General features: G+C 35.2%; 1 long non-coding RNA gene across 13 annotated transcripts in view; it reads right to left on the bottom strand.

Annotated features, from left to right (window-relative positions):
* LOC114203229 (uncharacterized) overlaps positions 1 to 25,282 on the bottom strand; it is a 136,757-nt gene that overhangs the window by 53,054 nt on the left and 58,421 nt on the right. For 11 of the 13 annotated variants that reach the window (XR_015769446.1, XR_015769456.1, XR_015769457.1 and 8 more), the window contains one exon: positions 23,357 to 23,434. This is a non-coding gene — a long non-coding RNA (uncharacterized LOC114203229). Of the gene's footprint in view, positions 1 to 2,392; positions 3,026 to 23,356; positions 23,435 to 25,282 lie in introns of those variants that run through there. The other 2 variants (XR_015769448.1, XR_015769453.1) reach the window with 2 other exon arrangements.

Raw genomic sequence — 25,282 nt, forward strand, 5'->3', positions numbered from 1 at the left:
AAAAATTATAGACCATGTAGAATGAATGGATTTGGTTGCTATATGTCCATTCTTTTATTATTTATCTCTCCACTTTCTAAAACTCCATTTTTATTCTTTCTTCTATTCCTTTGGATTATTTGAATATCTTGTAGTATTCTACTTTAATAAATTTTTTAGTATGTCTTCATATTTTTGAGAGGTTTCTCTAAGGATTACAATACACACACCTGATATTTTCCTGTCTACTAAACATTAATATATTACTACTTAAAATAAAACCTACAAATCTTAGAACCACATATGTCCCATTACTATCTGTGTCATAAGCTGTTAACTGTGATTTTGTCATACATGCAAGCTAAAAGCTTGTTACAGTTTTATGAATTCTGGCAGAAGAGCTAAGAATCATGCATCAGTGACAGAAGATTTTATTACTCATGACACAGTAAGAAGCATGAGCATCTTCACATTAATTTCAAGAGGAGTCTACACTGGTTCTTCAAGCCTCCCAACACATTCCAAGAGGGCAATGAGAAGTGGTCTAGGTGGATTATGCACAGGTAATAGTTTTGCATCAGGTGAGGAATCCCAAGTTTAGGAAACCTGAATATTTTGGCTTCTCCATATACTGACTTTTCCAGTAGGCCCAAGGGATTAATCCAGGTACCACAGGATGTATTAGTGATTGCAGAGGCTTCTGCTTTTGCCTGCAAGTTGGGACCCTAGGTCAATTCTATAGTCAAAACAATCCTGGCCAATGAGTTGAAACTGACCTGACTGCCTTACAGGGACTAGATGAAGGAATCTTAGTGACTTAAGCACCCCATTGATTCAGCTTTCCTTGATGCTTTGTTTCAGGTGGGGGAGCAGGAAATAAAGTTTCCCAGAGAGGGATAGCTGCAACATTTTTAAGCAATGAGATAACCCTAGGGCCAGGTTTTCTGCATTCTTAAAAACACTAATGTCATCTGACAAACAAGGTTTGTTGGACTCTTCTCCCAAAATGGGTAATCTGTATGTTTTAAGAGGTTTTGGACATTCCCTCTGTCCCAGAAAGAAACATTATTATTTGGAAATTTTAAAAACAAAACTAAAAAACCTGCTCTCTGCTAAAGTTACCTACATAGGTGTTTTACCTATGTGATAATTTTCACGTATTTTACCTATAAATATATTGAAATCCCCCCTCAGACATTATAATTTTGTTTCCAAGAGTCATGCACACATAAAAGGAATTAGTAGAAAAGGTTATCCTATTTGTCCAGACATTTACTACTACTGTTGCTCAAACTTTATCCCTGAAGTAACAAGTTTCTCTGTGGTATCATTACCTGAAGAATATCATTTTTTTTTAAGATTTTATTTTCTGTGAGAGAGCAAGCGAGTGCAAAGTGGGGGCGGGAGGGGCAGAGGGAGAAGCAGACTCTCCACTGAGCAGGGAGCCTGATGTGGGACTCGATCCCAGGACCCTGAGATCATGACCTGAGCCAAGGCCAACGCTTAACCAACTGAGCCACCCAGGTGCCCTATCATTTCTTTTAGAGCATTTCCATGATGAAAAAAATCTCTAGTTTTTCCTTCATCTGAGGGTAACTTTATCTTGAATTCATTTTAAAGGATATTTTTGCTTGTTATGGAATTCGGGATTTATTCTTTACCTTCAGCACCTTAAAGATGTCTTGTCTTCTGGACTCTATAGTATCTGACAAGAAATACAATCATTCAAAATTAGTTATCCTATATGTAATACAGTGATTTTTGGTAGGAACTTTCAAGATTTTTTCATCATTCACTTTCATCAGTTTGATTACATTGTGTATTGGTATACATTTAGGTTTATTCTCTTCAAGGTCACAAGTCTTCTCAAACATGTACATTTGTCTTTCACTGAATTTTAGAAATTCTTTCCTCAAATTTTTTTTCTGTGCCTATCTCTTTCTCCTATCTTTTTGGGACTCCAACCACACAAATGTTGAACCTTTTGAAATTGTCACATAGATTCTTGAAGCCCTAATTTTTTTTCAAAATGTTTTTCAAATTTGATAGTTTCTAATTTTCAGGTTCGCTGATCATCTGTCACCTTAAATCTGCTATTGAACTCATTCATTTTTTACAAAAAAACTTAGACATTTTATTTTTCAGCTTAATAAATTCCACCTGGTTCTTTTAAAGTTTTATTTTCTGAGAACTTCTATTTTTTAATTCATCTTGAAAGTATTGACATATCATGGAATATAGTAATAACGGCTGCTTTAAAATCTCTAGGATAGGGATGCCTGGGTGGCTCAGTCGGTGAAGCGTCTGCCTTCGGCTCAGGTCATGATCCCAGGGTCCTGGGATCGAGCCCCGCGTTGGGCTCCCTGCTCAGCGAGGGGCCTGCTTCTCCCTCTCCCACTCCCCCTGCTTGTGTTCCCTCTCTCGCTGTCAAATAAAATCTTAAAAAAATAAATAAAAATAAAATCTCTATGATAATTCCAAAATCTCTAATATCCTGTGTCTGGCACCTATTCATTGTCACATATTTCCCCTAGTTCTTTGTATTTTTGGATTGTTGGGCATTTTGCACATTATGTTGTAAGAATCTGATCTCTTTAAAAATCTCCTGGACAATGTATGTGTGAATGCCCTTTTAAAAAGGCAATCAATTCAGTTAGGTTCAGACCACAACTTCGATCTCCCCTTTTATGAGAATTGTTTCCAATATCTAGTTTTCAGTCTTTACCATGATGATTTGGGTCTACCTCACATATGATTCTCTGAGTTCAGTCTGTAACATGGATGGGGCTTCATATTATAAATTCCAAAAGCTATTTCTATGTTTTATTTTGGACTATCTCATACATGTTCACATTGAAGATGAGCTCAAAAAACTGCTTCAGTTCATATACAAAATAAGGAGATCCCCTTCTTCACCTCTCTCATCTCTAAAATTACTCCAGCTCCAAAGGGCTTCTTTTTCTCACTCCAAAGTAGACTAGATGCATGCCTTGTCTGGATATTAAGCCACATTTGTTGCCATGAGATCTGCACAAATGGAGTCACCCTTGGGAAGAGCAAAAAATGGAGAATTAACAGAATTAACAGAATTCTATGCACTCTTCTATTCGCAAGGGTCCCCTTTTGCACGTTGCTCTAATAAAGATGGCTTTTCCTCCTGCAGACTTCAGTCCCTCTGCCATCACCATCATGCAATTCCAGAACTGTAGCTGTCTTTAGGGAAAATCCAGGAGGAAGGACGCCAGAAGGAAGGGAGAGAGATGGGGATGGAGAATAAATATGAATAAAAGTATTTCCTATATACTTCAGCTTACAAGTACCCAATAGCCAGTGAGCTGGCCAGAAAGATAAGGGCTCTCTAAGATTTTCTGTCTATGCTCATTTACAGTTCTGTACTAGTGATGCCCTCAGACCAAAGCCAGAAGTAATTTATACATTTTTCCTAGGTTATACAATTTGTTGGCATATAATTGTTCATAGTAGCCACTTAGGATCCTTGTACTTTTGTGGTATCAGTTGTAATGTCTCTTTAATTTACTGAGTCCTCTCCTCTCTTTTTCTTGGTTAGACTATCCAGTTTGCCAATTCGTTCTTTTAAAAAAGCTCTTGGTTTCATTATCTTTGCAGTCTCTATTTTATTTATATCTGCTCTTTATTATGTCCTTCCTTCTTTGAACTCAGTCTTAGTTTGTTCTTTGTCTAATTTCTTAAGGTATAGAGTTAGGTTGAGATCTCTTTTTTATTAATGTAGGAATTTATTGTTATAATTGTCTCCCTTGGAGCTGCATCCTATAATTTTTGGCATGTTGTTTTTGTTTTCGTCTCAAAATATTATTTCCTTTGGATGTTTAGGCTAATATTTTTCATAAAACATTGTAGTTTTCAGGTATCACTTCTACAAATGTCATTTTCTAGGTTTCCCCCTCTATTTCTAACACTGGCATAACATACATGTTAGTACGCACAATGGCATCCCACATTTCTATGAAACTTTCCTTTTTCCTGTATTCTTTAAATTGTATGTCTGTCAATCTGTATTCAAGCCCACTGATTGTTTATTCTGACAATTCATATTACTGTTGAAACACTCCAGTGATTTTTGTTTTCTATTTGTCTATACTTTTCAACTCCAGATTGTCCCTACGGCTCTTTCTACAATTCCTACTTATTGATACCATTTGATGAAACACTATCTTCATACCTGTACCTTTTAAAGCATGGTTTCCTCTAGTTCTTTGAACATATCTTTAACAGCTGATTTAAAATATTTACCTGCTAAATCTGATATGTAGGCCTTTAAATGTGGGTTCTGCTGCCAACCTCTTTTGCTTTATGGTGACATTTTCTTCTTTCTTTGCAGGTCTTGAGATTTTTCAGCTCAAAAGTACGCATTATAAATGATATATAGTAGCAATACTGGCTAGTTAACCACAAGATGAATCCAGGGCTGGTAGTTACTGTTCAAATTTTTAATATGTTAAGTGACTGACTGGACTTTTAGTGGTCTCTTTCTCCCATGATATGATAGGAGCCTATGTTACTGCTCCTCAGAGGGCACAGCCCCAGAAATGTCGTTATCCTAGGATGGCAGTGCACAATTTCTATTCTTGTACATACTGAGCTGCTAACCTACACTAATTGTAAGTTAATTTTCCTATCACTTATAACAATGCTCTGGGGGCATATCTTACTGTATATTCTAATCCAATTAAACTCGGGCCATTTGCAGGGGCAGTTTATGATGCCAGTCTTTGTTCTGACAACAGGAATGCTATTCTTAACTCTTTACCTGGTTCTCTGTGGCAAATTAGCCTAGCCTAGGGACAATCTGGAGTTTAGCAAGTTGCTCTCATTAAACTACCAGCTAATTACTTAACACCAAATTATCATTTTTTAAGACTGCCCATAGGCTTGAACATCCCCCTACTCTTTTAAATAAAATTTCATCAGGGAGGGCTTCAGAACTCTGTTCTCATGTTCTGCCTGTTCTACTCAGCAACATTTATCATCCAGATGCACTGAGCTGTGCGTGGCGGGGGGGTGGGCGAAGTGACTACCTTGGCTTAAAGTAACAGCCCAGATTTATAGGGATTAGCCTGTTCTCAACTTGCCTCACCTGGTATGGTGTATCAATGGTCCAAACAACCTGGGGTGAGGATAAGAGTATTCTGAGCATATCAGGCCTGAGGAAGAGCTTCTGCTCTATGTGTCTGGATTGGGAGAACAGAAGTCCTCTTCCTATCAGCTACAATTGCCTGGAAGTGAGGATCTACAAAACTGAGCTGTGGGGATATGGAATTTTAGCATCACTCCATTCTGGACAATAGACCTCAACTGTTAGCTAAAAGAGAGGGATCCCTGTATTCCTCACTGCAAATGCTTGGAGTGGTCCCACTGTCTTGCTGAATTGAGATGGGAGAACTGAGTGGTGGTTCAAATGCCAGAGAGTCTTGTTTTTATTCTGTTTTAGTACAATTCTCAAAAGTTTTTCATTTGCTGTATGCCATTAGAATTTCAAGAGGTGTTAAACTGTTGTAAATTTTGCTCATCTCACCAGTTATATTTGTTTCCCTGGAGAGTACATTCAAAAATCCTTACACTGTCATTTAAAAAATGGAAACACCTCAATTTCACAAGTTTTTATTCTTATCATTGTCAATTCTTTGATACTTTATTCTTTCAAAGCTATTATCTTTATCCAAGGAATTAATCAAATTGGCATTTTAAGTTTAAGGGGGGGGCATTAGATAGGTGTTTTAGATTCCCAAACTAGAAATGAATTCCTTCTTTGGTAAAGCAAACTTGTCTTTTGAACTTCTTTTTCTTTTTTTTTTTAAGGACTACATTACTTTCGTTTATTTTAATATAAGTTCTATGCCCAACTTGGGGCTCAAATTCACAATCCCAAGACCAAGAGGTGCACTAAGGTGTCTCAATAAGTAAAGGACAGAGCTTGCTTTTCCCCCCAACTTTTTAAATCTTTCATATTTCACTCTTAAAGCTACTGTTGTCCAACAACATTTATGTATCACAGTACTTACTTATTGCAGCATACCCTACAATGCTTCCTTTTCCTAATTATTGAATTCCATCATATGGTCAAATTTTACCATTTTTCCTATTCCTTAAAATTAACTTGCACTTGGGGCGCCTGGGTGGCTCAGTCGTTAAGCGTCTACCTTCGGCTCAGGTCGTGATCCCAGGGTCCTGGGATCGAGCCCCACATCGGGCTCCCTGCTCTGCGGGAAGCCTGCTTCTCCCTCTCCCACTTCCCCTGCTTGTATTCCCTCTCTCACCGCGTCTCTCTGTCAAATAAATAAAATCTTTAAAAAAAAAAAAATTAACTTGCACTTGCTAATAAATTTCTTCCCTTATTAACAAAGACAGTAGATCTAACCAAATTTCTAGATTACTTTAAGAATCTCACCACAGTGGGAAGAAAATAACCTAAGCAATCCAGATACTACGGAATTTCTAATAATTATATAAGCAATAGATAGAGAAGACTGCACATATATCAAATGAAGTGAATATGGACCAAATATAATGCTATGCTAATGTTTTTCTTGCACAGTAATGAGTAATGACTGGTGAGTGGTTTGCAAGACTCACTGTAATTTACGTTACTTTTACAATTTGTACTATTTTTCAATTTTCTTGTACTAATACTAGTGCCCACACTCAGTATCTATTGTACACTTTCACATTCATACAAAACACAGAACATCTGTCACATTATCACATTTGATTCACATTTAAATCATTAGAGTTCATCCATGTATGGATGAACACATGAAACAATGATTTAGGAGAAAAGAATAGGTATGTAAATGGTTAAAGAGCTTTTGCCTATCAGATAGTGCAACCAACTTAATCAAAAAATAAGGAAAATGGTAACCATAATAAACTTTAAGTGCCCCACAGGTGTTCATCAAAAAAGAAATAATAATTCCACTTTTGGAAATGATTGGAGAATATATAGTACACTCTGGAGAGGATCTTCAGTAATTGGTATTTTAATGTAGTTTTAAAATTACAAAATCTTATACACAGAAGACAGTATAAATTATATGTATATTTAAAGACTAATTTGATGAGCTTAATGAAGAAAATATTTCTAGTATCACTAAAGTGGCATGTATTCTACTTTAATTATATTTTCAACCAGAGGAACCACTTTCCTGAATTTTGTTAATACATTCGGCTTCTTTGCTGAAAAGAATGTGAGATACATGCATAATGTATAGTTACAGTTCATTATTTTTCATTGCCATAATCCACTAAAAGAAAACACCACAAAAATTAATATATCTATTCTGGTGATAGACGTTTGCATGTTTTCCAGTTTAGAGCTATTATGAATAGTGATGATATAGACATTAACACGTCTTGAGGTGAACATATACGTATCTTTGTGGTCATATACATGTAAGTTAAATTTTGGAATCACAGGATATGTGCATGTTCATTAAAAGGTCTTCTAACATGACTTTCACCAATCATACTCCCACCATTACTCTATGAAAGATAATTGTTAGCAAAATACTCACCAATATTTGGCATCCTCAATCCATTTCATTTTAGCCTTTCTAGAGGGTATTAGTACTGCTTATAGTTTTTGTTATTTCTCTGTTGCCAAATGAACTTGAGGCCCTACAGCTGTGTTTTATGTGGAAAATGCTCAAGTCTTCAGCAATCTCCTATGGGATCAACTGCCAATTTCATATTGATCCCAAGAGTTTAGAAATTCAGAAAACTCAGCATTTTGCAAAAAGTTAAGATATACCTATTATAGTCTTTAATCTCATAACATTTTAATTAGTTGTAATAAATATATTGCAAATTACCTTAAATAGACCCAGACCAAGGATTAGTAAACTACACCATGCAAGCCAAATCTGGCTCTCCACCTATTTTATTTTTTAGGTAACTAATTCCTTTAATTTTTTAATGAGGTTAACACCCACATACACAAAATTCACCATTTTATTAAAAAATTTTTTACTTAAAAATTTTTTAGTTTACACACAATGTTACATTGGTTTCAGGTGTAGAACAAAGTGAGTCAATGCTATACATTATGCTATGCTCACCACAAGTGTAGCTACCATCTGTCACCATACAATGCTATTACAATACTATTGACTATTCCCTATGCTGTAACCATTTTAATAATTTTAAATAGTACAATTCAGTGGCTTTTAGTACATTCACAACCTTGTGCAACCATCACCATGGTCAACTATTTTAATAAGGCAGTAGAAAACCCAAGACTTATTAAGCAGTCATTCTCCATTCCCCATACCCATACTTCTTGACAACCACTAATTTGCTTTGTTTCTGTGGATTTACCTCTTTCATATTTCATGTAAAATGAATTAGGCCCTTATATGTTTGTTTTCATTCACTTAGCATAATGATTAATAGGAATATCCATGTTATACTGTGTATCCATAATTCATTCAACTATAAAGTTGAGTAATATTGCATTTTTTGGATATACCAATTTAAACATATAGTACATCATTAGTTTTTGATGTACTGTTCAACGACTCATCAGTTGCATATAACACCCATGCTCATCACAACACGTGCCCTCCTTAATGCCCATCACCCAGTTACCCCATCCCCCGACCCACCTCTCCTTCCGTGACCCTGTTTGTTTCCCAGAGTCCAGAGTCTCTCATGGTTTGTCTCCCTCTCTGATTTCTTCCCATTCAGTTTTCCCTCCCTTTCCCTGTGGCCCTCCACACTATTCCTTATATTCCACATGAGTGGAACCATATAATTGTCTTTCTCTGATCGACTTATCTCATGTAGCATAATACCCTCCAGTTCCATCCACATCAATGTAAATGTAGGTATTCATACTTTGAGGGCTGAGTAATATTCCACTGTGTATATATATATATAAACACCAAATCTTCTTTATCCATTCATCTGTTGAAGGACATCTTGGCTCCTTCCACAGTTTGGCTATTGTGGACACTGCTGCTATGAACAATGGGGTGCAGGTGCCTCTTCTTTTCACTACATTTGCATCTTTGGGGTAAATACCCAGTACTGCAATTGCTGGGTCATAGGGCAGCGCTATTTTTAACTTCCTGAGAAACCTCCATACTGTTTTCCAGAGTGGCTGTACCAGCTTGCATTCCCACCAACAGTGTAAGCTGGATATACCACTTTCATCATCTCATGAATACTGGAGTAGTCTCCACCTTTCAACTATGATGAATAGTGTGGCTATACACATTTGCATACAAAAATTTTATTTAAAAATGGATTTCTTTAACTTAGGGACATAACTTGGTATGGAACTGCTGGGTCATCGAAATTTTATATTTAGTTCTTTTTTTACTTCTTAGTACCAAGCACTGTGTTAGGTTATTTATTTTATTGAAGTATAATTAACTCACAGTGTTATATTAGTTTCAGGTGTACAATATGATGATTCAACAATTTTACACATTACTCAGTCATAAAAAAAAAATGAGATCTTGCCATCTGCAACAACACAGATGGACCTAGAGAGTAAAATGCTAAGTGACAAGACAAATACTATATGATTTCACTCATATGTGGAATTTAAGAAACCAAACAAATGAACAAAGGAAAAAAAAGGGACTCAAGCAAAGAGAACTGCTGTTTGCCAGAAGGTAGGTGGGCAGGGGATGAGTAAAATGGATAAAGGGGAGCAAGAACATACTTACTGTGATGAATACCAAGTAATCTCTTTATTTCTGAGGAACCACCATCCTGTTTTCCACAGCAGCCTCACCATATGACAGCTCCCCATAGCAAAGACCAAAAATTCCGATTTCTCCATACCCTTGCCAATATTTACTATTTCTCATTTTTCATGTAATAGCCATAGTACTGAGAGTGAAGTGATAGCTCATTTATTCTAAATTGAATTTCTCAAATAAAAAGTAATGTTAAAGATTTTCATGTACTAATGGCTGCTGGTGTATCAACTTTCGAGAAATGTCTTACTTAAGCTCTTGGTGCATTTATAAGTTGGATTTTGTTTCTGACTTTTTTTTTAAAGATTTTATTTATTTGACAGAGAGAGACACAGTGAGAAAGGGAACATAAGCAGGGGGAGCAGTAGAGGGAGAAGCAGGTTTCCCCGCTGAGCGGGGAGCCCGATGTGGGGCTCAATCCCAGAACTCTGGGATCATGACGTGAGCCGAAGGCAGACGCTTAACGACTGAGCCACCCAGGCACCCCTTGTTTCTGATTTTTAATTGCAAATGTTTATATATTCTGCAAGCTAGTACTTTCTCAAATATGTATTTTCCAAGTATTTTCTATTTTGAGGGTTGTCTTTTCACATTCCTGACAGTGTTCTATGGTACACTATGGTTTATAAGTTTGATAAAACCCAATTTAATCTATTTTATCTTATCATGATTTTACTTTCAGGGTTATACCTAAGAATCAACTACCAAATTAAAGATCAGGAAAATTTAACTATATTTTCTATTAATATTTTTATAGTATTAGCTCATACATTTGATTGATTTTGAGTTAATTTTTGTAAAGGGTATAAGGTAAAGGCAACAACATTGTTTTCTAAGTTGCTATCCAGTTGTTGAAGGACCATCTGTTGAAGACATTATTCTTTCATAATTGAATGCTCTTGGCAACCTTCTAAAAATCAATTAGCCATAGATGTATGGGAGTATTTCTGGACTTCTAGTTCTATTCCTTTAGCCTATATATCTATCCTTATACAAATACCACGCTGTTCAGATTACTATAATTTTGTTGTAAGATTTGAAAAAATTAAGTGTCAATCTGAAATTGTTTTTCAAGATTGTTTAGGCTATTCAGGGTCCTCTGCAATTAGGTATCTATTTTAGGATCAGTTTTTCCATTTCTGTAAAAGAGACAGTTAAGATTTTGATGACTGTATTAAATCTGTGTATCACTCTAAGGGCTTACACCATGCTAAATTATGCTTTCCAGTAAATGAACACAGGATCTTTCCACTTGTTTAATTTTCTTTCAACAAAGTTTTGTAGACTTAAATTTACAAGCCTCCCACCTACTTGAATGTACCCTATTTTATTCTTTATGGTAATATTGCAAATGGAATTGTTCCCATATTTTCCTTTTTGCATTGTACATTGCCAGTGTATAAAAATACAACTGATTTTTGTTTATTTTGCATATGCTCTGAAACTGCTGAATTTCTTTTAAGCTCTTTTTCATGCAGATTCTTTAGGACTTTCTACATGTAAGATCAGGTCATCTGAGAACGCAGTTGTACTTCTTCCATTCCAATTTTATTCTTTTTCTGGCTAGAACTTCTAGCACAAAGTTATTTACCAGTGGCATCCTAGTTTTATTTGTGGTAATCAAGGTACAACAGACTTTTCCCATTAAGTATGTTAGCTCTTTTTCATAAATGCCTCTCAAATCCTGTTGAGGAAATTCCATTCTATTCCTAGTTTGTACAGCTTTGTATATCATGAAAGGGTGTGGATTTTGTCTAACGGTTAATCTGAAACACATTATGTGGTTATTTTCCTTTGTACTATTAATGTGCTGTATAAAATTAATTTACATATGTTGAACCACCTTTTCAATTCTGGAAAAAATCCCATTTTGCTCATGGGGCATAATCCTTTTAACATGTTGCTACATTTAGTTTACTTGTACTTTATTAAGGTTTTTGGCATTTATAGTCATAAGGTACACTGACCTATAGGTTTTGTCTTTATGTTTGTCCAACATTGGTATCACAGAAATGTCTCAAAATGAGTTAAAGTGCTCCCTCATTTCTATTTTCTGAGAGAGGTTAGAGAGGTGTTAATTCTTCAACATCTGAAAGAACTTACCAGTGAAACCATGTGGTACTAGGCTATTTTCTTTTGGCATATTACATTTTAAAACATAATTTCCTAATGTGAAATCTATGTAACATTAAAGTAACAATTTTAAAGTAAACAACTTAGTAGCATTAAAGCACATTAACTCAATCTAGTTGCAAAATGTTTACCTCACTCAAAAGTAAAACACTATAGTCATTAAACAGTTTCTCCACACTCCCTCTCTTCCCAGGTCCTGGCAGCCACCAATCAAAATTGTTTTTCAAAGGAATTATCTATATGTATGGAATCATACAACATGTGAAGTTGTGTGTTTAGTTTCATTCACTTAGCGTAATGTGTTGTAACTTCATCTACACTACAGCATCTATCAGTAATTCATGACTTTTCATGACTAATATTTCCTTTTATGCATATACCAAAATTTTGTTATTTTGTACATTTGCACTTTATTCTACAATAGCTGAACCATTTTAAATAGCAGTTATGTAGACAGGTTTTGATATATGCACATTTTTGCCAACGCTTACTTTTTTCATGATTTTTATTTTTTTTTATTTTTTTTCTCCTTTTATAGCTTCAAGAACCTAAAAACTATATAGCCCAAATCTTCCTTATGTTTCAGATGAGGAAACTGAAGCTCAGAAAAGCCAAGTGGTGGAGTGCCTGGGTGGCTCAGTCATTAAGCGTCCGCCTTCGGCTCAGGTCGTGATCCCAGGGTCCTGGGATCGAGCCCCGCATTGGGCTCCCTGCTCAGCGGGAAGCCTACTTCTCCCTTTCCCACTCCTGCTGCTTGTGTTCCCTCTCTCTCTCCGTCTCTCTCTTTTTATAATAAAATCTCTTCGCTTGACTATTGAATCCCTTTTTCTCTGATTCCGGAATTGTTGAAGTCTGGCTTTTAAAAGGGATGGAGGATTGCGTTGGATATGCAGCAGTAAAATCTTTCTGTAATTTGTTGGCATGGCTGGAACATTTTTTGTCAGGGTGTTGGTCTTTGTGTGTCGAGTTAACCATCTTAGCAAAGTTCTGTGACATGTTCCATTTGTCTGATGAAAAACTCTACTACATGTTCTTCTAAGTACCTGTGAAGCCAGGATGAGAGCGGGTGCAGCCCAGATGTGAACAGAGCACTGCCCAAATGTGTCCTACTGGCAAAGTTCCTTGTGTCAATGTTCATGACAGGATGTCATGGGCCTAGAATCTCTTTGGGTCTCCCTGGGCTGAATCTGGGTTACCCAGCCTTCCCGTCGCTCTTTTTCATGCTTTTTAAATTACAAACTAGTGGATGTGAAATGATCTCATTGTGGTTCTGATTTGCACTTCATTTATGTCTAATATGAAGAATCTTTCATGTTTTTTGTCCATTTACTTTGAAAAAATGCCTTCAAAATGTTGCCCATTTTTATTTTTTTAAAGATTTTATTTGAGAGAAAGAGAGCACAGCAGGGGGAGGGGCAGAGAGAGAGAGGGAGAAAACAGACACCCCACTGAGTAGAGTTCAACGTGGGGCTCAATCCCAGGACCCCAGGATTATGACCTGAGCCAGACGCTTAATGACTGAGCCACCCAGGTGCCCCAAAATGTTGCCCATTTTTTAATTGAGTTGTCAATTTGTTGTTGAGATGTAAGCAGGTTTTAAAAAAATACATAATATATTCTTGATACAAGACCCTTATTTAGTATATGGTTTGTAAATATTTTCTCATCTTCTGCATATTGTCTTTTTACTTTCTTGGTAATGTCTCTTGATGCATTAAAGTATTAAATTTTGATAAAATTGAATATGTCTCTTTTTGCTTCTGCTTTAGGAATCACAATTAAGATACCATCATCAAATCCAAGGTCATTAAGATTTATTCCTGTTTTCTACTAAAAGTTCTAGAGATTTAGCTCTTGTATTTGGAATGTTGATGCATTTTGAGTTTTGCAGAGGGTGTAATGTAAGGGTTCAACTTCATTTCTTTGCATGTTGACATCAGGTTGTCCAAACACTATTTGCTGAAGGGACTGTTCATTCCTGTAAATCATCTTGGGACCCTCATCAATAATGAACTGAATATAGATGTATGGATTTATTTCTGGAACCTCAATTCTATTCCAGCTCTATTCTAATCTTTGAAAGAAAAACTTAAGTCCTCTGACTTTATTCTTTTTCAAGATTGATTTGGGTATTCAGAAACCCTAGCAATTCTGTATGAATTTATGGATTAGCTTTTTCACTTCTGCATAAAAGGCTGTTCAGCTTTTGAAAGGTATTGCATTGATTCTGTGGATTACTATGGGTGACACTGACATCTTAAGAACATTGTATTACAATGCATGAACACAGGATGTTTTCCCATTTATTTATATGTTCTCTAATTTATTCCAGTAAAATTGTTTTTTGTTTTTTAAGTAGGCTCCACGCCCACCACAGAGCCCAATATGGGGCTCAAACTCACGACCATGAGATCAAGACCTGAGCTGAGATCAAGAGTCAGACGCTCAACCAACTGAGCCACCCAGGCACCCCTATTCCAGCAAAGTTTTGCAGTTTTCACTGAACATGTATTTTACCTCCCAGGTTAAATTTATTCCTAGGTATTTTCTTTTGTATGCATGAAATTATTTCCTTAATTTTTTTCAGGCTATAATTAGCTAAAAAAATGCAACTGATTTTATGTATTGATTTTTTACCCTTTAACTTTGCTGATTCTGTCTTAAACTGTGCCCTATAGGTGTTACTGAGGTTGAAACTAGCAGAAAATTTAGGCAGAGAATTTAGAACTTGTGTTTCAGAGAACTGTTTTCCTCTGATAGTCATTGTGTCTTTTCAGACCCCAATAACAAATCCACTAGCTGTCTCTGCAGAAGCCTGGACTTTCAAAAGTCAACTGATATGGTTCCAACCTATGAACATGCAAAGTCCTACATTCCTTACCTAAGATAACGAGCCCAAGATCCTATCTAGTTTGTACCAGTTCTGAGTGCATGCACAGAGCTCCTTTTCCTTGTCTTAACCTCCTGACCGTCAGGGTTTGAAGTCTGCCTCATTCTCATGTTAAATCTCCACACCAAAGTGAAAAGTGAACATGGATGTATGTTCCATATGTTTGCTCAATGAGCATGTTCCATCTTTCCTCATGAATAGTCACAAGTTTCCCCAACCATTTCATCAATATATATGTAATCTCAACCCTTATGATTATAAAAAACTTGTTCTCTTCCACTTTGGGGAGGCGGATTTGAGGCTTGCCCTCCTGCCTCCTCATTTGGCTGCCTCTCAAATAAACCCTTTCCTCACTGCATACTTTTATTATTTTAAAAATGCATGGATTCATCTAAACAGCACCAACCAAAAACTTCCATAACCAACAAAGTAACTTGTCTACACTCATTTCATACTTAACCTCAGGAAAACATCAATTTCTTCTGTGTTGTTATACTTGGCTTTTACCAAAACATCATCTTTATGTAGGCATTTTCAACATAGATTCTTTCACCTACCAAAATCCATTTGAAATTCAACTATATTGCTCATGTATCAATAGTTCATTATGCATTATTGCTTAGTATTAAATTATATGGATGTAGCATATTTTATTCATTCAATACCCTTTTCAGGGTCATTCAAGTTCTTCCCAGTTTGGGCTGACAAAAAAAACAAAACTACTATGTTGAGATGGTACACAACACTAATAAGCAGTTCTGTTATTATTTTAACTTGGATAAATACCTACGAAAGTAACTGCTTGGCCATACAATGTGCTTGTATTGTATGCTTGGCCATACAATAGATGTAGGTTTAATTTTGTAAGAAACTGACAAACTGCTTGTACAAAGTGCATGTTCCATTTGATAAGCAATGCATTTAGCAGCACTTGGAAATGTTGGTTTTCTCTTACTCAACCATTCTAGATGTTTAGTGATATTACAGTAAATTTAATTGCCATTTCCTTAATGACAAATGAATGCTAAGTATTTTTCTATTTGCTTATGCATTTTCTTTAATAAAATGTATTTCTATCTTCTGTACATTTTATTGTGACATAATTCATATACCATAAAACTAACCCTTTTTTACTACCCACTTATCACTCTTTCTAATCTCTGAAAACTACTTGTGTGTTCTCTTATCACATAATAAATGGCATTTTGTGTCTGGCTTCTGTCACTTGTGTAATATTTTCAAATTCATCCATACTGTACCAAGTATCAGTACTTTATTCTTTTTATTATAATTTCACTTTCTTGACATGTCTTGCTTCAAGCATAAAAGTTATTGATTTTGATGAACTTTATGTATTTTGCCTTTGGCTGTCTGTGCTATATGTCATTTCAAATCCAAGGTCATGAAGATGTACAAATGTTTTAAGAGTTTGGTAATTTCAGATCTTAAATTGATTCATGCTGTCATCATTTTTACAGTGTTAAGTCTCTGGACCAACTTCATTCGTTTGGAACGGGGATATCCACTTGTCCCAATATTATTTGTTGAAAAATATATTGTTCTCCACCGCGCTGTCTTGACACGCTTGTCAGTAATCAATTAATCATATATATGTGAGTATATTTGTGGACTTTCAAGTCCACATATGCCTATGTAACCTATATGTCTATCCTTACAATATTACTATTCTTAATTACTGGATTTTTGTACTAAATTTTAAAGTGTTCTCCATTGTAGTCTTTTCAAGATTGCTTGTCTATTCTGTATCTGTATTTCCATGTGAATTTTAGAATCAGCTTGCCAATATCCACAAAAATGCCAGTTGGAACACCAACATGAGACTCACTAAATCTCGGGATCAATTTGGGGAGTAGTGCATTTGGGGGGGGGTATTCATTTCCTAGAGCTAACAAACTACCATCTAGAAAGCTTAAAACAAGAAAAACTGGTTCTTCCACAGTTCTAGAGACTAGAAGTCTGAAATCAAAATATTCATAGCCATGCTTCTCTTGAAGGCTTTAGGGGAGAAAACATTCCATTATTTCTCTAAGCTTCTGGTGTAGCTAGCAACCCTTAGTGCTCCTGGATCTTGCAAAAACATTACTCCAATCTCTGCCTTTGTAATCACATGCCATTTTCCCTGTGTATCTCTGTGTCCTCTCCTATTCTTATAGGGACACCAGTCACATTGGATTAAAGCCCCAACCTACTCCAGTGTGACCTCATATTAACTTAATGACATCTGCAAAGCCCCTATTTCCAACTAAGGTCAAATTCATAGGAAACAGAGGTTAGAAAGTTCATGTATCTTTTAGAGGTACATAATTCAACCAATGACACCACCTTAACATTACTAATTCTTCCAATTCATAAACAAGATCTCTGTCAATTTACTTCTCGAATTTCTTGTAATGTGGTTTTCACTGTAAGTCTTACACACTTTTGTTCAATTTATGCCTAAATATCTTATTCTTTTGGATACTATTGTAAATGGAATTTTCTTAGTTTGATTTTCAGATTCTTCATTGCTACTGTACAGAAATACATCTTATTTTCCCATAGTTTTCTTATAACCTGCAATCTTTCTGAAATCATTTATTAGATCTTATTTTATGTGGGTTACCTAGGATTTTCTACATAAAAGATCTTTTCATCTGTGAATATAGTTTTTCCTCTTCCTTTCCAATCTAGATGCAATTTGTTTTTCTTGCCATAAATAGAATTTCTAGTATAAAAAAAGTAGTGAGAGCAGAATTCGTGTCTTGTTCCTGATCTCAAGAGGAAAGTACTCAGAACATTTAACATTAAGTTTCTTAACTGCAGGTTATTCCTTAATAGCCATTAACTGGTTGAGCAAATTACCTTCTATTGCTAGTCTGTGAAATGTTTTTAACACAAACAGGAGTTGGATTTTGCCAAGTGCCTTATATGCATCTACTGCACTTATGTGTATTTTAAAAAGTGGGCTAATGGGGCACCTGGGTGGCTCGGTCGGTTAAGTGTCCAACTCTTGGTTTCAGCTCAGGTCATGATCTCAGGGTCCTGAGATCAAGCCCCGAATCTAAGTCTGGCTCTGCGCTCAGCAGGGAGTCTGCTTGAGATTCTCTCCCTCTGCCCACCCCCACTCACGTTCTCTCTCTAAAATAAATCTTTTTTAAAATAACATGTGGGCTGCAGCTTTTAATGCTGTTGAGTTTTAAAGTATTTCATATATTCTACACAGGTATTTATCAGATAAATGTGTTGCAAATATACTCTCCTACTCTGTGGCTTTTCATTTTCTTAGCACCTTCCCTTGAGAATATAGTTTTCATTTTGATAAAGTCAAATTTACCTATTTTTCTCATTTATGGAGAATGCTTTTGGTGTCCTATTGAAGAATTCATTTCCTAACCCATGGAGTTTCTATTTTACTGCAAAAGCACCACAGATTTATTTACTTTTACATTTAGTATATGATCAACACTGAGCTAATTTTTTATAATGTGCATTAATTTTTTCTAGGTTAATTTTGTCAAGGTTGACTTTGTATTATATATAGCCAGTCAGTACCAGCATCATTTGTTGCAATGACAACTCTTTCATTAAATCAACTTCAAACCTCTGTAAAAAGTATCTATGGACCATATTTGTATAAGTCAACTTGTAAACTGTCTTCTCTGTTCCATTAATTGATGGCTCTATCCTTAGGCAAAAAACACACTGATGTCATGACATAGATTTGTACACAGGATTTGAAATTATGAATTTTTTTTAAGATTTTATTCACTTTAGAGAGAGAGAGAGAGCACAAGCAGGGGGGAGGGGGAGAGGGAGAAGGATAAGCAGACTCCCCGCTGAGCAGGGAACCCAACGTGGGGCTCGATCCCAGAATCCTGGGATCATGACCTGAGGTGAAGGCAGACACTTAACCAACTGAGCCACCCAGGAGTCCCTGAATTGTGTTTTCTTCAACAGTTCTACTTTGAGATTTTGGCTCTTTCAATGATGATGACTTTCCATATAAATTTTAGAATCATTTTGTCAGTATCTAGAAAAATACCTAATCTTAATTAGGATATTATTAAATCCATATAAATCTATTTGGGAGAATAAACAATATTGAGTTTTCAACTCATGAATAATCTGTTGCTCCAGTTATTTGGGCAGTGTTTTGTACTTTTCAGCACACATACACAGTGTATCTTTCACTGTATTTTTACTTTCCTATAGATAGTATTCTCTTTGTGGAGTTCTAATAGTCACAGATTTCTGTTACAATGCCTTAAATAAAGTTTGAAAATACCACTCAAATTTCAGTTACAATGGTGTAGAAACTGAGTAAATGGGTAAAGTAAAAAGATTCCCTGTTATCTTCTTTCCAAAAATTATGTAAATAACTAATGCACATCATGTTCACTGACTACTCCTGTCACTTCTTAAAGATAAGATTTTTTTTTTCTGAGTTGATGCGGGTTCACAGAAAAATTGAGGGGAAGGTACAGATATTTCTCATATACATGCTGTCCTCATACATATCCTCCCCCATTATCAACATATCCCAACAGAATGGTACCTTTGTTAACAACTGATAAACCCACACTGCCATATAATCACCCCAAATCCCCAGATTACTGTATGGTTCACTCTTAGTGTTGTATATTCTTTGGCTACATAAAATGTGTAACATTATCTATCATTAAGATAGAGTATTTTCATTGCCTTACAAATCCTCTGTGCTATACATATTCATCGCACTCCTCCCTAACCCCTGACAACCAGTGATCCTTCAATTTTCTCCACAGTATTCACCTCATATAGTTGGAACTATTATGCAGCCTTTTCAGATTGGCTTCTTTCACTTCATAATACGTACTTAGAGCTCCTCCATGTCTTTTCATGCCTTCATATTTCATGGTTTTAGCAATGAATAATGTTTGTCTGGATGTACCACAGCTTATTCAGCCATTCACCTACTAACGGACATCTTTGTTACTTCCATCTGGGCAATTATGAATAAAGTTGCTATAACCATTCATGTGCAGACTGTGTAGACATAAGTTCTCAACTTTTTGGGTAAATACCAAAGAACAGGATTGCTGGATTGTATGGTAAGAGTATGTTTGCTTTTTTAAGAACCATTCTGAATCTCTACCAGCAATGAAGGAGTTACTGATATTCCACATTCTTACAGTGCTTGATATTGTCAGTGCTTCAGAATTTGGCCATTTCGATAGGTCTGTAGAGGTATCTCATTGATGTTTAAATTTACATTTCCCTTTTCTTATGTTTACATCATATCTGTATATTTTCTTTGGTGAGGTGTCTGTTAAGGTCTTTGGCCCATTTAAAAAATTGGGTTATTTTCTTATTGTTGAGTTTTAAGAACTCTTTGTATATTCTGGATTAACAGTCCTTTATCAAATAGGTCTTCTGCAAATATTGTCTCACAATCTATGGCCTGTCTTCTCATTCTCTTGACATTGTAGTTCACAAAGTAGAAATTTTTAATTTAATAAAGCCCAGCTTACCAATTATTTCTTTCAAAGACCATGCCTTTGTTGTTTTATCTAAAAAGTTACTGGCATACCTAAGATCATCTAGGTTTTCTCCTATATTATCTTCTAGAACTTTAGATTTGCATTTTAAATTTACTATAAAATGCTTGGGAACCATTGAGTTAATTTTTGTAAAAACTGTTTTAAGGTCTGTGCCTAGATTCATTTTTCTTCCCTATGCATATCGTTGTTCCAGCACTGTTAGAAAGACTACTTTTGCTCCATTGTATTGCCATTATTTCTTTGTCACAGATCTGTTGGTAATATTTATTTGGGTCTATTTCTGGCTATCTATTCTATTTCACTGATGTATTTGTCTATTTTTGGATAATACCACAGTCTCTTGATTACTGGAGCTTTAAAATAAGTCATGATGTACAGTAGTATCAGTCCAGCTCTGTCCTTCTCCTAGAGTAACGTGTTGGAAATGTAGGATCTTTTGTCCCTGCATACAAACTTTAGAAGTAGTTTGCGGATATACACAAAAATCCGCAAAATCTGTGGATTTTGATTAGGATTACCTTGAGTCTATCAATCAAATAGGAAAGAACAGACTCTTGAAAATATTGAGTCTTCCTTATCCATAAACATGAATCTCTCTCCATTTATTTAGTTGAGTTCTATCATCAGAATTTAAAAATTTTCCTCAAATAAATCTGATATATATTTTGTTAAATTTATACTTAAGTATTTCATTTTGGGAGATGTCAAAGTAAATGGCACTGTGTTTTTAATTTCAAATTCCACTTGTTTAGTGCTGGTATATAGAAAAGCGATTGACAAAAACCTTGTATCCTGTAACCATGCTAAAATCATTTTAGTTCCAGTTTGTGTGTGTGAATTTGGATTTTCTACATAATCATGTCATCTGCAAAGATAGTTATATTTTTCCTTCCCAATTTGTATTCCTTTAATTTCTATGTTTTGTCTTATTGCTTTAGCTAGAATTTCCAGTACAATGTTGAAAAGAAGTGGTGAGAGGGAACATCCTTACCTTTTACCTGATTTCAATGAGAAAGCTAGTTTCTCACCATTAAGTATGATGTTAGCTATAGGTTGGTTGTAGACAGATCATGTTTATCAGGCTGAGGTAGTTCCCCTCTAATCCTAGTTTACTGCAAGATTTCTTATCACAAATGGGTGCTGGATTTTGTTAAATGCCTTTTCTACATGTGTTATTATGATCATTTTTTTTAGTCTGTTGATATGAGGGTTTACATTAATTTTCAAATATTGAAATACCTTGCATACCAATTCCAAATTCTACTTAGTTACCATGTGTAATCATTTTCATACATTGTTATACTTGACTTGCTAATTTTGTTGAGGATTTTTGCATCTATGTTTATGAAAGATATTGGTCTGTAGTTTTCTTGTAATGACTTTGGTTTTCACAGAAGGGTAATGCTAACCCCATAAATGAGTTAGGATAAATTCTCTTAGCTTCTATCCTCTGAGATTGTTGAGTATCAGTATCCTCCTGTCCTTTAGAGTTCAGAAGAATTTATCAGGAAGCCACCTGGGACTGGTGCTTTTGGTTTTGGAAGGTTATTAATTATTGATTCAATTTTTTCATAGATATAGGCCTAATGAGATTGTCTATTTTTATTGCTTTGGCAAATTGTGTACTATCAGACAACTGAAGTTGAAAATGTTCCTTTAGTATCTACCATATTCGTTCCTCTTTTCTATTTGTTGCCCTTTTTCTCTGTTTCTATTTTGTCTTCTAATCATTTTCTGCTTTTTGTGGTTTTAAAGGAGTATTTTTTTTTTTTAAAGATTTTATTTATTTGAGAGAGAGAGAGAATGAGAGATAGAGAGCACGAGAGGGAAGAGGGTCAGAGGGAGAAGCAGACTCCCCGCTGAGCAGGGAGCCCGATGTGGGACTCAATCTCGGGACTCCAGGATCATGACCTGAGCCGAAGGCAGTCACTTAACCAACTGAGCCATCCAGGCGCCCCAGAGTATTTTAGACGATTCAGTTTTCTCCCCTTTATTAGCATATCAGTTACACTTCTTTTGTAACTATTTTTTAGCATCTGTCACAGTTTGCAATATACTTTTACATTTACAATTAATCTAAGTCTGTTTTCAAACACCACCATATCATTTCCTGGGTACTGTATCTCATAATAACAAAATAATCCTAATTCCTCCCTTCCACTCCTGTATCACTGCTTTATTTCACTTATATGTAAGTATATGTAAGCATATACATATGTGCATATGTCAAAAACATATACATATATGTAAATTTATTGTTAATATTAGCAAACTATTTACCTGTTGGATCAAGAATAAAAAAAAAGTTTTTATTCACCTTCACTTATTTCTTTGATGCTCTTCCTTACTTTATGGGAAATCTGAATTTAATGCAAATGTAATTATAACATAACTGGCTGACAATGGGAATGATTACATTATCATAATATGAGACCTCTACATAAGCACCTGTAGGAACTTATCAATATAAATGAGAATAATAATTGTGCTGAAAAGAATGAAGATGTCCAATAGGGAGTGACATCAGCAAAAAGAAATTTTATACTAAAGAAAATTTCATAAATACATGACATTGAAAGCAAGATAGATGAAATGTTGAAAGGAAATCTGAATTCAGAAAGGGAGAGGGCCAATTCAGCAAACTGTAAGATACTCCTTATCATAAGTTTAACAGGAAGAAAGCAAGCGCTATTAAAACTTGGTAATTTTTAATGAAATAAAGTACTCTTAATTTTAAATGATTCTAATGTTTCATATTGTAATATGAAAATTACTTTAAATAGTATTCTCATTTCCCTATACATTTATAATTAACAGTAAGAGAATTTTTTGTATTTTGACAAAAAATTTTTCAGGTAATGGAACTGTTATTTTTCCATTAATAAATATTGATTTGCATGGTTTCAGCTAGCAGTCATTTTTACAGTCCCACAATATTCTGCAAAACAAGACTTACCCATATCTCATGGGGTTTTTTGGGGGGGAGGGGGTGATACTGTAAATTAAATTTTGATTTCTAAATATACATGGCTAGTATATCAAAATACATGCTCTTCATTGTTTTTTCCTACCTTACGGTCCTGGGTAGAACTTCCAGTGCTAAGCTGAATAGCAGTAGTGAAATCTGAAATACCTGCCCACTTCCTGTTCTGAGAAAGAAAAAACAATCTTTAATAATTAATATAACATTATCATCAGTTTTTGAGATTCTGTTTATCACATTAATAAAGTTGCCTTATTTTCTAAATTTGCTAACAATTTTTATAAGGAATGGGTTTAAATAATGTCAAATGTTTTTCTTTTTTGCATCTATGGAGATATGTTGCCTCTTCAGTTTGCTGGTATGATGAATTATATAAATGACTTCCAAATACTCAATTACTCTTTCAGTTCTGAACCAGACCAAATGCCGTCGTGTATTAACCTTATTATATATTGCTGGATACAATTTGGTAATACTCAGTAGAGAATTTTTATGTCTATGTTCATGAGTAATATTAGTCTACAGTCTTTATTTATGATACCTTTCTGTGGTTTTGATATCAGGGTAATGCTGGCCACATGAAATGAAGTTGGAATATAACTTTCTCTTGTACTACTGGGTGCCTGGGTGGCTCAGTCATTAAGCATCTGCCTTCAGCTCAGGTCATGATCCCAGGGTCCAGTTCCAGCCCTGCATAGGCTCCCTGCTCAGCGGGAAGCCTGCTTCTCAATCACCCATCCCCCTGCTTGTGCTCCCTCTCTCTCACTGTCAAATAAATAAAAAAATCTTTAAAAAAAATGCTATTATGTCTTCCTTAAATATTTAGAAGCATCCATCAATGAAACAATTATGGTTAGGAAATTTTCTTTGTTAGAAATATGTACCTCAATTTAATTTCTTAAGAATGATAAAAATAGTCATGTTTATTTCCTGTGAAGTGAGTTCTGGTAGCTTCTGATACTTAAAAAAAAAAAGGGGGGGTCAGCAATGCCTGGGTGGCTCAGTCAGTTTAAGTATCTGCCTTTGGCTCAGGTTATGATCATAGGTCCTGGGATCGAGTCCCGCATGGGGCTCCTTATTTAGCCTGCTTCTCCCTCTGCCTGATGCTCCCCCTGCTTGTATTCTCTCTGGCAAATAAATAAAATCTTTATAAAACATAAAAATAATATTACCTCTACAAGGAAGAAGCTTTTGGCTTAAGTGATTTTTTTCAGTTTTTTTGTTTTCAATTTCATTGATCTCTGCTCTTTATCATTTCCTTGTTTGCTCTGGGTTTTAGTTGCTCTCTTTTCCTATTTTCTTAAGGTAGAAGCTTAGATTAATGGCTCAAGACATTTTTAGTTTTACTAACATAAACATTAAATGCTGTAAGTTTCCCACTAAAGTACTGCTTTAGATGCGTCACAATAGTTTGATATGTCAGACTTTCATTCCTGTGAGGCTTCTTTTGTGTACTGATTTTAGAAATCTGTAGTTTAGCTTTTGAATATTCAGAGATTCTCCAAATATTCGTTATATATATCACTTGTTTAAATCTGTTATGGTCACAGAACATATCTCACATTATGTCAACTATTTAAAATCTGTTAATGTCTGTTTATAGCCCAAAATAGGGTCTATCTTGTCTAGGGTCTATGTGCACGTGAAAAGAATATATTCTACTGTTTTCAGTAGACTATTCTAACATACCAATTAGGTCGATTGCTGGTAATTTTTTTCTAGTCTGTCAAATACTGTTAGCAATATAGATTCTCCAGTGTAACCACAGATTTGTCTGTATTTTTCTTCAGTCCCACCAGTTTTACTTCATGTATCCAGGATCACTTTTATTAGGTACATGTACATCTATGATTATTGTCCACTCTGTCCATTTATCATCAGGAAATAACATCTCTCCTTAACATTAGTAATAACCCTTTATCCTGAAGTAAATTTTATCTGATATAGCCACTTAAATTTTTTTTTTAAATTGAAGTGTAGTTGACATACAATGTTGTATTAGTTGGAGGTGGAC

This window comes from Eumetopias jubatus, unplaced genomic scaffold, assembly GCF_037043125.1.
Source record: "Eumetopias jubatus isolate StellerSeaLion01/CBP00866 unplaced genomic scaffold, mEumJub1_p1.0 scaffold_11, whole genome shotgun sequence".
Classification (NCBI taxonomy): Eukaryota; Metazoa; Chordata; class Mammalia; order Carnivora; family Otariidae; genus Eumetopias; species Eumetopias jubatus.